The 11,315-nt window shown below is 35.6% G+C and overlaps 1 pseudogene; it reads right to left on the reverse strand.

Moving 5' to 3' along the window:
* Nucleotides 1-290: 290 nt before the first annotated feature.
* On the reverse strand, nt 291-10,898 carry LOC135211520 (neuroligin-4, X-linked-like; annotated as a pseudogene).
* Between the last annotated feature and the right edge of the window lie 417 nt (nt 10,899-11,315).

Genomic DNA, 11,315 nt, shown 5'->3' on the forward strand with positions numbered 1-11,315 from the left:
GCTTGCCATTTGTCGAGAAAACTTCAAGTGGAGAAACTCAAACTAAACATCCCTGCTTGCGTGGTCCAGCTATCAAAATATCCCTTGCTCAAAAGCTATGAAATTCAAATCGGTAATGGTATTTTCATTGTGCTTTTGAGGGCTTCCTGTGATTCTGAAATAAAAAACAAAATACTTCATTTTTAAGCTTTGAGAAACTTGCCATACATCAGCCTTGAAGAAATCAACCAGTAGCTGAAGATATCAATCAATGGCGTAAGTTGTGTTTGTCACGGAAATAGATCAGTATTTCACACCTCCATTTCCGAGGTTTTGCGCCGAGGGAAATTCAGAGGAACCAGTTGTCCGTCAACAGCCGAAGTATAGGAAGCGAGAGGCTGCCTCATAAACAGCGCTGGTGCCCGGCAATCTGGAGGTGCATTTGGATGTTGGAGAACCGACCTGTCGAAAATATTATGCGATCTTCTTTTCTCTGATGAGATATCTCTACAGACGACGTTACAACTGCTTGCATAGTCGGGTGGCCAGTCATGATTACCCCCTTCAAAACTAGCAGCTAGGTCGCTATGCAGTGTAGCAGAAGAGCTCAGTTTACTGTATAATTCAGTGTGGTAAATGGGTTTGGTTGGATTTGCGGCTGCATGTAGTTGCACGTTATCCCTCATTCTGCTGTTTGAATCATAACGGTAGTATACAATCGTTAGAACCACCATGTTAAGTATTAGAAGTGAGCAGGCAATAGCAACCGTGACGCTAAAAGCTGTTGTGTACGGTAGGTCGTTTCTCGCTTCGCGTGCATCAAGTGTTTCAGATGGGCCAGACTTTTTCTTCTTATGGACTTCTGCGACAGCTGTTCCAGCTGTTCCGGAGAAAGAGGTTTTTGTGGACGGGGAGCCTGTAGTGGTATTGTAGCTGGGAAGCAAATTTATGGGCCAAAGTTCTCTTTGTGCTGAACCTGTCAAGTGGTCCAGCGGAAAAACTTTAGTCGATTCCTCAGATGAGTCCTTGCCATAACGTGAACCAACCCGCTCTAATTCTGGCACAAGCCAGGACCACAGTGCCACGTTCCCTGCCCTGTAGTGGTCTCGTGAACGACCAGGAGTACCTACAAAGGTAAAAGGGACAATTTGTAATAAAATCCATCACCGAATTTGTATCTTTAATGCATATATAATGGAAATGAAGTTCCATCAGGTTGTTAATGAAAGGTCTTGTAAAATTTTCTTTTTACAAATAAATTTTCAGTGTATCGGATAAGTTTTTTTAATTAAAAGAATGTAGACTGGTGGAGAGATGCACATATAGCCATAAAAAGAGAAACAGAAATATTATTTATAACTAATCTATCGTAATAAACATTTCTGATGAAAAGACCAGCATTACAGTGACATTTTCCACATGATAAAAAATGTATTACTTTACCTAATTCATAATATCCCTGATGAATGGGATCGAACTTGCCATTCTGGCGAGGACTGTGTTCTGTTGTTTGTCTGGTCTCCGAAGGTTTCCACTGATACGAGATTCCTGGGATGTCTGTGGGAAAGAACACTGTAATGTAATTTGCAAGGAAAACGTCTCTCAAAAACCTTTCATCCCAATGAACAAAATCCTGTAAGCTAAATGATATCATAAAATGTTAAAACATGGAAATACATCCGCACCACCCTTGACACACGCGCGTACATACACACACACACACACACACACACAAATATATATATATATATATATATATATATATATATATATATATATATATATATTTGTGTGTGTTTGTAGTACCAGCTCGTTCCTGAATTGAATTTCTTCTTGGGTATATAATGTTTCCTTATTTCCTAGTACTTATTCATTAAACGTGGAGGATTGCAAGAGTTAGTGTTCGTCATGATCTAATATTTTCTTGAGGTTTTGCACTATTCGCTAATACCTCTCTCTCTCGCTCTCTCTCTCTCTCTCTCTCTCTCTCTCTCTCTCTCTCTCTCTCTCTCTCTCTCAGATTTTAAAAAAAGCCGCATATATATTAAGTATGAACAATATACATTCCTTTAATTGGGAAAATTAATTCATATATATATAGCAGGTTCTTTTATTAAAAATAAAAACTGTTATGACTGGTTTAAGAAAGGAGAAAATAGAACAAACTAACGAATGATTAAGCACAGCCTAATTGAGTTATCAAGGTAAACTGAAATATTTACCATTGTATAACATACAGCTGGCAGTGGGTTCGTTAAAAAAAATACTATCCTGAAAAACAAGAAAAATAACTTGTGTTAATGATGATGCTGATTGAGTGAAGTAATCTAATTAGCTGCTCGATTCATCGAAAGATTATCTATTGTACTGAAGACTTTGTTGTATCCTCGTTCTCTGTGAGGTGAAAAGAAATCTGTTCATTCAAACAACCTTCGGGAAGGACAAAATAAACAGTCACATAAATTCACTCCTGAAACAAAGTTGGGACTTTGAAGTTTATGTTATCTCTATTCCTTACCCAAACTTCATGAAGTTTGTCCACTGCGCGATGATAGACTCGCTGAGAACGACGTCTTCCTTTGTGAAGTTAAAACTCGAAGTTGCCGGACTCCTGGATCCAAGAGGACCCCCAAATACATATGGTAGTTCATTCGTTAGGACACCATTGCTCTTTTTCTAAAAGTCGAAAGGAAATCATTTTTCAGAGTTGTAGGTTACAGTAAAAAACAGTGCTATACACGTGCACCTACCCTCGCAAACATGCATATATATATATATATATATATATATATATATATATATATATATATATGATATAATATATATACACACATACAGGGTGGAAAAAGCCGGCGTTGCATTATCTTTTTATTTTCCAGATTTTCAAGACTTGAGTCTCATCTTCAGGCAGTAATATGCAAAATATACAAATTAAAACAAGACTCGGTATTAATTTGTATATTTACAGCCCTGAAGATGAGACTCAAAGTCTCGAAAAGTTGGAAAATAAAAAGATTATGTTACGCTGGCTTTCATCCATCCTAATTGTATTGAACCTACGGCGTTCCAGATACCCCAACCGTTACCTATATATATATATATATATATATATATATATATATATATATATATATATAGTATATATATATATATATATATATATATATATATAGATACTATATATATACACACACATATATATATATGATAATATATTATATATATATATATATATATATATATATATATATATATATATAATTTACTTCATAATTTGCATTTTCACAGAAGGCTTATCAGGAATAGGCCTACATCAATCCATCATTGAATTCAGCTCTATTCACTTATATCTTGGTTCCATTCTAGCTCTCCATGGGTACTTTGCATCAACATGTCGTTCTCCATTCTCTCGGCGTGACCAAACCACCTCAAATACTTTGATCTATAACATCTATATGTCTAGCTTCTTAAAAAATTCTTTCACAATGTGTATATATATATATATATATATATATATATATATATATATATATATAAACATGTGCTAAAAATCTCTCAGCAGTTTCAACCTTTACTCGATCATTGGCATTCAAACTCTATATACATCAGCAGAAATTGAAAAAGATTAAAAGCATGGAAAATTAACACTTGTCTCATACAAAATAAAAACTCTTCCGACGTACCTTAATCATGACGTTTTTTTTAGCTTCTGTGAATAAATTACTTTTACACCACCATGAACAATATCCACAGTTATTTATGAGTCTTTTGTATATCCTTGAACATCATCTATAACCTTTTTCCTCTTTACTTCAAAAAATCGCATATGACAGTTAAAAAAAAAAAAAAAAAACTCCAAATCCGCTCTGTTTATTCCCCGTCAACCCTTCTGTCATCTACCTTACCCTCACAATTAATTACATTATCACCACTAACTGCAGCATTATTTTCTAATACCATCAGGTTCATTTTTTTCAACTTTCAATTATCCACCAGACGTCCTCAGCTACTTTTCCACAAGAATTTTCTAATTGATAGTAACTCCATCCACATATGTATCTCATTCACTCTCCACTTTTAATAACTCTTGACGAAAAACTAACGTCATCGGCACATGGCTGTATTCTATTGTGACATCACATTTTATTATACGTGACTTTTCTCGTCAACCTTGCTCCCAGCATTTGGTATATTGTTTAATACATTCGTATTCCTTGTTTGAGTGCCTGCTCAGATTTTTCAATTTTTTTTTTATTTGTCATTCTTTTTGCCTAGTTTATCATAGACTAATTATTCATTCTGTATTTTGGTACAGCTTTACGTCTGCCAACTTTCCTTGCTGAATAAACAATTCTCTCATTCACTTTTGCAAAATCCTCAGAAATTGCTTCCACCCAGGTGTCTGCTGTAGCCAGTTGAACATCAGATTTTTTTTCATTATTATCAGAGAAGCTTGTATTGATGCTTAACTCCTGAATGTACTTAAAAAATTGTAGGTTTGTATCTTCAGTAAATCCACAGTGCAGACGCTGTTATGCTTCTATTCAAACACTGCTACACTCTTATATGTTTGGCTCATCACGTTGGTCTATTTCGATATTATATGTTTAGTCTGAATGAATTTAGAGCACAATATGATTCCAGTATCGTTGCGCTTTTACACTGAACAATGGCCAAGTCCTCGTCACTTACCTCTGGGTAATGATCCTCAATCTTGTGTTCCAGAACATAGAAATAAGTTGCCCTAAACGTTGAGTGGATTTGGCAGGCAAGCATAGTCAAAGGAGAGACAATACTAGCATCGTGTAGAGCCTCTCCCGTCAAATCCCTGACGACGTTTCCCGTCCTCGATCGCTTTCGTCCAATCAGTGTAGGCCAGCTTTGAATGGCCAGCGTTATTTTCCTGAAGATATAAACCATAAGCTTACGGATTGCTTGCTTCTCTACGAGCAAAGGTTATAGTCTAGTAGAATTCACAGCAGCACCCAGCTGGAACAGTGAAACGACCCTTCCCAAAACCCTTTTGTTAAAATTAAACTAGGAAAATACGATGCTACTGTTAAAATGATATCAAGTGAAGAAATGTGATGGTCTTGGACTTACATAAGGCAACCTTATGTTATAGTGAAAGATACATTTTGCTTATAGTTCCAGACACGAATGGTCAAATGAAAGCGTGTTTCGTCAATTTGCTTAAAGCTACACTGACATATATGGGAATTTTCCTTTGACTGACCGGAAGATGGAAGCGATAGTTATTCTTGATGAATGTCTGAAGAAGAAGACTTCTGCGTTCATCGTCAAAACCGCGCACCCCTCTCATCCTCGTTGAAAAAATCTCGAAAAGGTTCATAGATGATGTTCCCATGAGGACGTCGACAGGGGTGCGTCCCTCTCTGCCTGAATTTACAGGTGAAAAAAAAAAGATATTGTGAGAGTGTGAAAGTTTACAATGAATTAAAAGCGTAAAAAAAAAAAACAAAAAATTGTATGCATTTTTTTCTATAAAGTGGGAATCTTAATAATGGTCATGTAAATATTCGCTTCTATCCAGCTTGTATCAATTTACATAAACATCCATTCTCTCTCTCTCTCTCTCTCTCTCTCTCTCTCTCTCTCTCTCTCTCTCTCTTTCTCTCTCTCTTATACATGCGTATTTATTTGCTAACGCCGTACCCATTTTACTTAGCTGATCCTTCCGTCATTCCTTGATGGTCACGACGCCATCTACACTCGGACCCACTGTCGCAGAAAAGGGGAGATGTTTGTACTGGCCTAGGGGAAAAAAAACATTAGAATTCGTATAGTTTAGAGAAATTAAATTTAGTCAACTGAAGGAGAGCCCTCCCTGACATTTGCAAAATGAAATGGTATATAAAAGAATTTTAACTTCACTTACCCATGAGTTAATTGCCCGCCTTAACTTCCATTATTACAAGTTTAGAAATAGAAAAAAATAAAAATCACATTACTATAATAATTATTATTATTTTGGGGGGTCTATCACAATCATCCTATTCGACTGGTGGTTTTTATATGTAGGGTTCTTGGTTGCATCCTGCCTCCTTAGGATCCCCTCATTTTTCTTACTATGTGCGCTGATTCCGGGATCACACTCTTCTGCATGAGTCCTGGGACTACTTCAGCATCTAATTTTTCCACGGTTCCTTTCAGGGATCTTAGGATCGTGCTAGTGTCCATATGATTATGGGTACAATTATTCCACTGGCATATCCCTTATCCATTCTTTCTATTTTCAGGTCTTGATACTTATTATTATTATTATTATTATTATTATTATTATTATTTATTATTATTATTTTTTTTTTTTTTTTTTTTTTTTTTTTTTTTTTTTTTTTTTTTTTTTGCTCTATCACAGTCCTCCAATTCGACTGGGTGGTATTTAGTGGGTGGGGTTCCGGGTTGCATCCTGCCTCCTTAGGAGTCCATCACTTTTCTTACTATGTGTGCCGTTTCTAGGATCACACTCTTCTGCATGAGGCCCGGAGCTACTTCAGCTCTAGTTTTTCCAGATTCCTTTTCAGGATCTTGGGATCGTGCTAGTGCTCCTATGATTATGGGTACGATTTCCACTGCATATCCCATATCCTTCTTATTTCTATTTTCGATCTTGATACTTATCCATTTTTTCCCTCTCTTTCTCTTCAACTCTGGTGTCCCATGGTATTGCGACATCCAATGAGTGATACTTTCTTCTGACTTTGTCAATCAACGTCACGTCTGGGTCTGTTTGCACGTATCACCCTATCCGTTCTGATACCATAGTCCCAGAGGATCTTTGCCTGATCGTTTTCTATCACTCCTTCAGGTTGGTGCTCGTACCACTTATTACTGCAAGTAGCTGATGTTTCTTGCACAGGCTCCAGTGGAGGGCTTTTGCCACTGAATCATGCCTCTTTTTGTATTGGTTCTGTGCAAGTGCCGGGCATTCACTTGCTATGTGGTTTATGGTTTCATTTTTCGTATTGCACTTCCTACATATGGGAGAGATGTTATTTCCGTCTATCATACTTTGAACATATCTGGTTCTTAGGGCCCCTGATCTTGTGCCGCTGTTATCATTCCTTCAGTTTCCTTCTTTAGCTCTCCCCTCTGTAGCCATTGCCAATTGTCATCGCTGGCTAGTTCTTTAGTCTGTCTCATGGTATTGTCCGTGCATTGGTTTGTTGTGCCAGTCCTCTGTTCTTTCTGTCTTTCTCCTGTCTCTGTATATTTCTTGGGTCTTCGTCTACTTTTATTAGTCCTTCTTCCCATGCATTCTTTAGCCACTCGTCTTCACTGGTTTTCAGATATTGCCCCAGTGCTCTGTTTTCGATGTTGACGCAGTCCTCTATACTTAGTAGTCCTCTCCCTCCTTCCTTTCGTGTTATGTATAGTCTGTCCGTATTTGCTCTTGGGTGTAGTGCTTTGTGTATTGTCATTTGTTTCCTGGTTTTCTGATCTATGCTGCGGAGTTCTGCCTTCGTCCATTCCACTATTCCTGCGCTGTATCTGATTACTGGCACTGCCCATGTGATTTATGGCTTTTTATCATATTTCCGGCTTTGAGTTTGACTTGAGTATCGCCTTGAGTCTCTGCATATATTCTTTCCTGATCGTGTCCTTCATCTCTTGGTGTTTTATATCTCCTCCTTTCCATTATTCCAGGTATTGTATCCTGTCTATCTATGTGTTTGATGTTGCTCCCATCTGGTAGCTTTATCCCTTCCGTTCTCGTTTACTTGCCTTTTTGTTTTGTTTGGGTATGTTGACTAAGGCGCATTTTTCTATTATTATTATTATTATTATTATTATTATTATTATTATTATTGTTATTATTATTATTATTATTATTATTATTCAGAAAATGAACCCGGTTCATTTGGAACAAGCCCTTATTTCTATTTTCAGGTCTTGATACTTATTTTGATTATTATTATTATTATTATTATTATTATTATTATTATTATTATTATTTTTCATTATTATTATTATTATTATTATTATTATTATTATTATTATTATTATTATTATTATTATTATTATTATTATTATTCAGAAAATTAACCCTGTTCATTTGGAACAAGCCCTTATTTCTATTTTCAGGTCTTGATACTTATTATTTATTATTATTATTATTATTATTATTATTATTATTATTTATTATTATTATTATTATTATTATTATTATTATTTAGAAAATGAACCCCTGTTCATTTGGAACAAGCCATGGTTGTTCATTAGGAAGAGCTGGCATAAGGGGGTAACGGTAGATATAGAAAGAAGAGATCAGTTACAAAAAAATAAATAAATAAATTAAATCCTTAAATCTATATGTATATATAAAAGTAATGTTATCAAAATACAACGAGAATTGTATTAGGGTATTAATGCAATGGGAAGTAAAATATAAGGTTGTAAAAAAGGCAGTATTTGCAGAAAATTTCATATTACTGGCTCTCACAATACTTAAATCCCTTGTCTGATGCGATGTCTTAATTCAACTTTTTTTTTCGGTCTATGCCAGAGGAATTTCCTCTTGCTGATGATATTGCCAGTAGATGTGTCTTGCTTAAGCTCAAGGTTCCCATCCATTAAAATGTTTTTTATATGTTTATAACCATAATCTATCAGCTGCCAAATACTTCGATCTGTCTCCTTAAAATCTCAGGAATAAAATTCATATATGTATTCCATACAGTCTTCCTTGGAAGCACTGGTTTAGTTGAATTATGAAATAACTATGAACAATTACTTTTCTCACAGCAAAATTACCTTTTACCATTTGTTTTCGATGGAACATTATGTTATTCAAATATTGCATTTACTGTAATTGCTGCTTCAATTGTTTTAGATAGTAGATTTTTTAAATGCATATTTAAATCCATTTGTGTATGTGAACCTTCATACCTTCATCCCCAGTGCCCAGACCATGAGTAGTAATATTGATGTTAATATTTTCACCGCCAAGTGAAATTAGTTGATGTACAAAATAGTACACCAGGCTTTGGTTACCGCTTGATTAATGTACATGTGAAAACCCTTTACGGACGAGTTAGATATATATATATATATGCGTTTATATATTTTTTTTTCAACGAAAGGCCACGTGAAAATCTTCATCATTTTGTCCCAACAATCATTCATTTTCACGTAACAGGAAACAGTTAATGAAACACGGCTCTTTGCCCCTGCAGTCCAAATCATTCCTGCCCATTAATTGAAGAGGTGGTGAATATCATGTCATCGACATGAATGACGAAAAAATAAATGGGCGTTCATTTGGTCAACTGTCATAAAACCTAATTTGGGGCACAAACTAATTACAATTAATTTCATCATTCGGTTCATTCGATACATGAACTTTTGTAAATGAAAAATTAGCCAGCGTGTCCCACTATTGTTACAGATTAAATATGCGATGGTGTTTTGATGGATTGTTACGTATTAGCTTAGTCCCAAGATTAAGTAATTAATAGCGTTTTTTTTTTTTTTTTTTTTTTTTTTTGCGAAGTCTCATTGTATCATTCTTGGATTAATTTTGCCGTATGCGGATATTTACATTTATGGTAAGTCGGGTGTCCACATTGTAATGTAAGCTATTATACCAATTTTCATTTCATTTTCACCTTTTGCCATTTTAGTGTATTTGTTCCAGATGTCTTAAGGTTGAATATCGACCACGAAGCCGTTTGAGACTTCATTGAATCCAAACGGGATGATGGAATGTAAAATGATGTATTCAATTCAATCTAATTTTGATGATAATTATATAATTATTCCCGTATATGTGATTAGTTTACAAATTCCAGTAAGCTCTCCGCTATGCTGACCTTCAGTATTTTGTCAACAGGTACTTGACGGAGACACTGAAGAAGGCTTTCGTACTGACGGTACAGGTCCTTTGGAACTGGGCATCCCAGCTGCGTCGCCGTCTGAAGGGCATGTTGGAGGGGCTCTTGAACGAATGCCCAAGGGCTCAGGGCTGATCCAGACATGATGATCGCTCGCTTGAACAGACCGGCTCCTGGTGACGATACCAAACAAACGTGAGTAGAAATGAATTATCATTTTTATTAATATTAGGATTATTATAGATTCCTGAAGAAAGGATTCTTTTCAAGCTAACTTCATTAAAACAGAGAATGGCCGTCTGGAAGCCGTTGAGTTTACATTGCAGTTTCTACTATCTGAATGAGTTTCTTTGCAACAGCAGGTAAATTATATTATACCAGCTGTCTAAAGTCCATTTATTCCTTAACGTTTCGGCAACGTTTGGGTATGAATTACGCCGGGCTTCATTCGCCTTTCATTAAACGGTAGAGATACTATCGAAACGTTAAGGAATAATTGTACATTGGACAGCTGTCATTAATATTATTATTGTTATTTAAAAAAAAAAAAAAATTAAATGAATACATTAGGGGATCAGCATGGGCCGCTGATGTGTCACACATCATGAGGGCGGGGGCGCGATGATGGTGACGTGATGCAAGAGAGATCATGGAAATGGAAGTGCTAGGGACGCATTCTAGAGGACATGGGAGACGAAGGAATGGACGATGGGATGGCACAAAATAGGAATATTTGGACAAGAATAATTAAACACGGCGACCCCGATCAGGAATTAAGCAGAAAAGAAGTAAACAAGACGTATCTCAACAAACGTGCGGCTACAGCACATCCATATCATATAAAAAACACAACTGCAACCAAGTAACATCTTCCTAAACCATTCACATTCATTGACAGAAGAACATTTACTTACCTATTCACTGACCTGTTGCAGTCGGCGATACGATGAGGAAATTGAGGCAGGCCGCCCCTGTCCCGTGACCCATGACGGTGACCTGACCTGGGTCACCTCCAAAGTGCACGATGTTCTCTTGGACCCAGTGGAGAGCTGCCAGTTGGTCCATCAGACCGAAATTGGTCACAGCTGCGCGCCCAACGGGATCAACATTTATGTTGAAGAATCCTGAAAAGAATGAATTCATATATATATATATATATATATATATATATATATATATATATATATATATACATATATATATATATATGTATATATATACATTTATATGTATATATATATATATATATATATATATATATATGTATATATATATATATATATATATATATATATATATATATATGTGTGTGTGTGTGTGTGTGTGTGCGATAATATATATATATATATATATATATATATATATATATATATATATATATATATATATATATCTATATATATATATATATATATATGTCGGTGACCTCTTGGTCGACTTCGTCACACTTTGTTTGGACATGCTTATCCCTACTAACCTTAA

Source organism: Macrobrachium nipponense, chromosome 4, assembly GCF_015104395.2.
Source record: "Macrobrachium nipponense isolate FS-2020 chromosome 4, ASM1510439v2, whole genome shotgun sequence".
Classification (NCBI taxonomy): Eukaryota; Metazoa; Arthropoda; class Malacostraca; order Decapoda; family Palaemonidae; genus Macrobrachium; species Macrobrachium nipponense.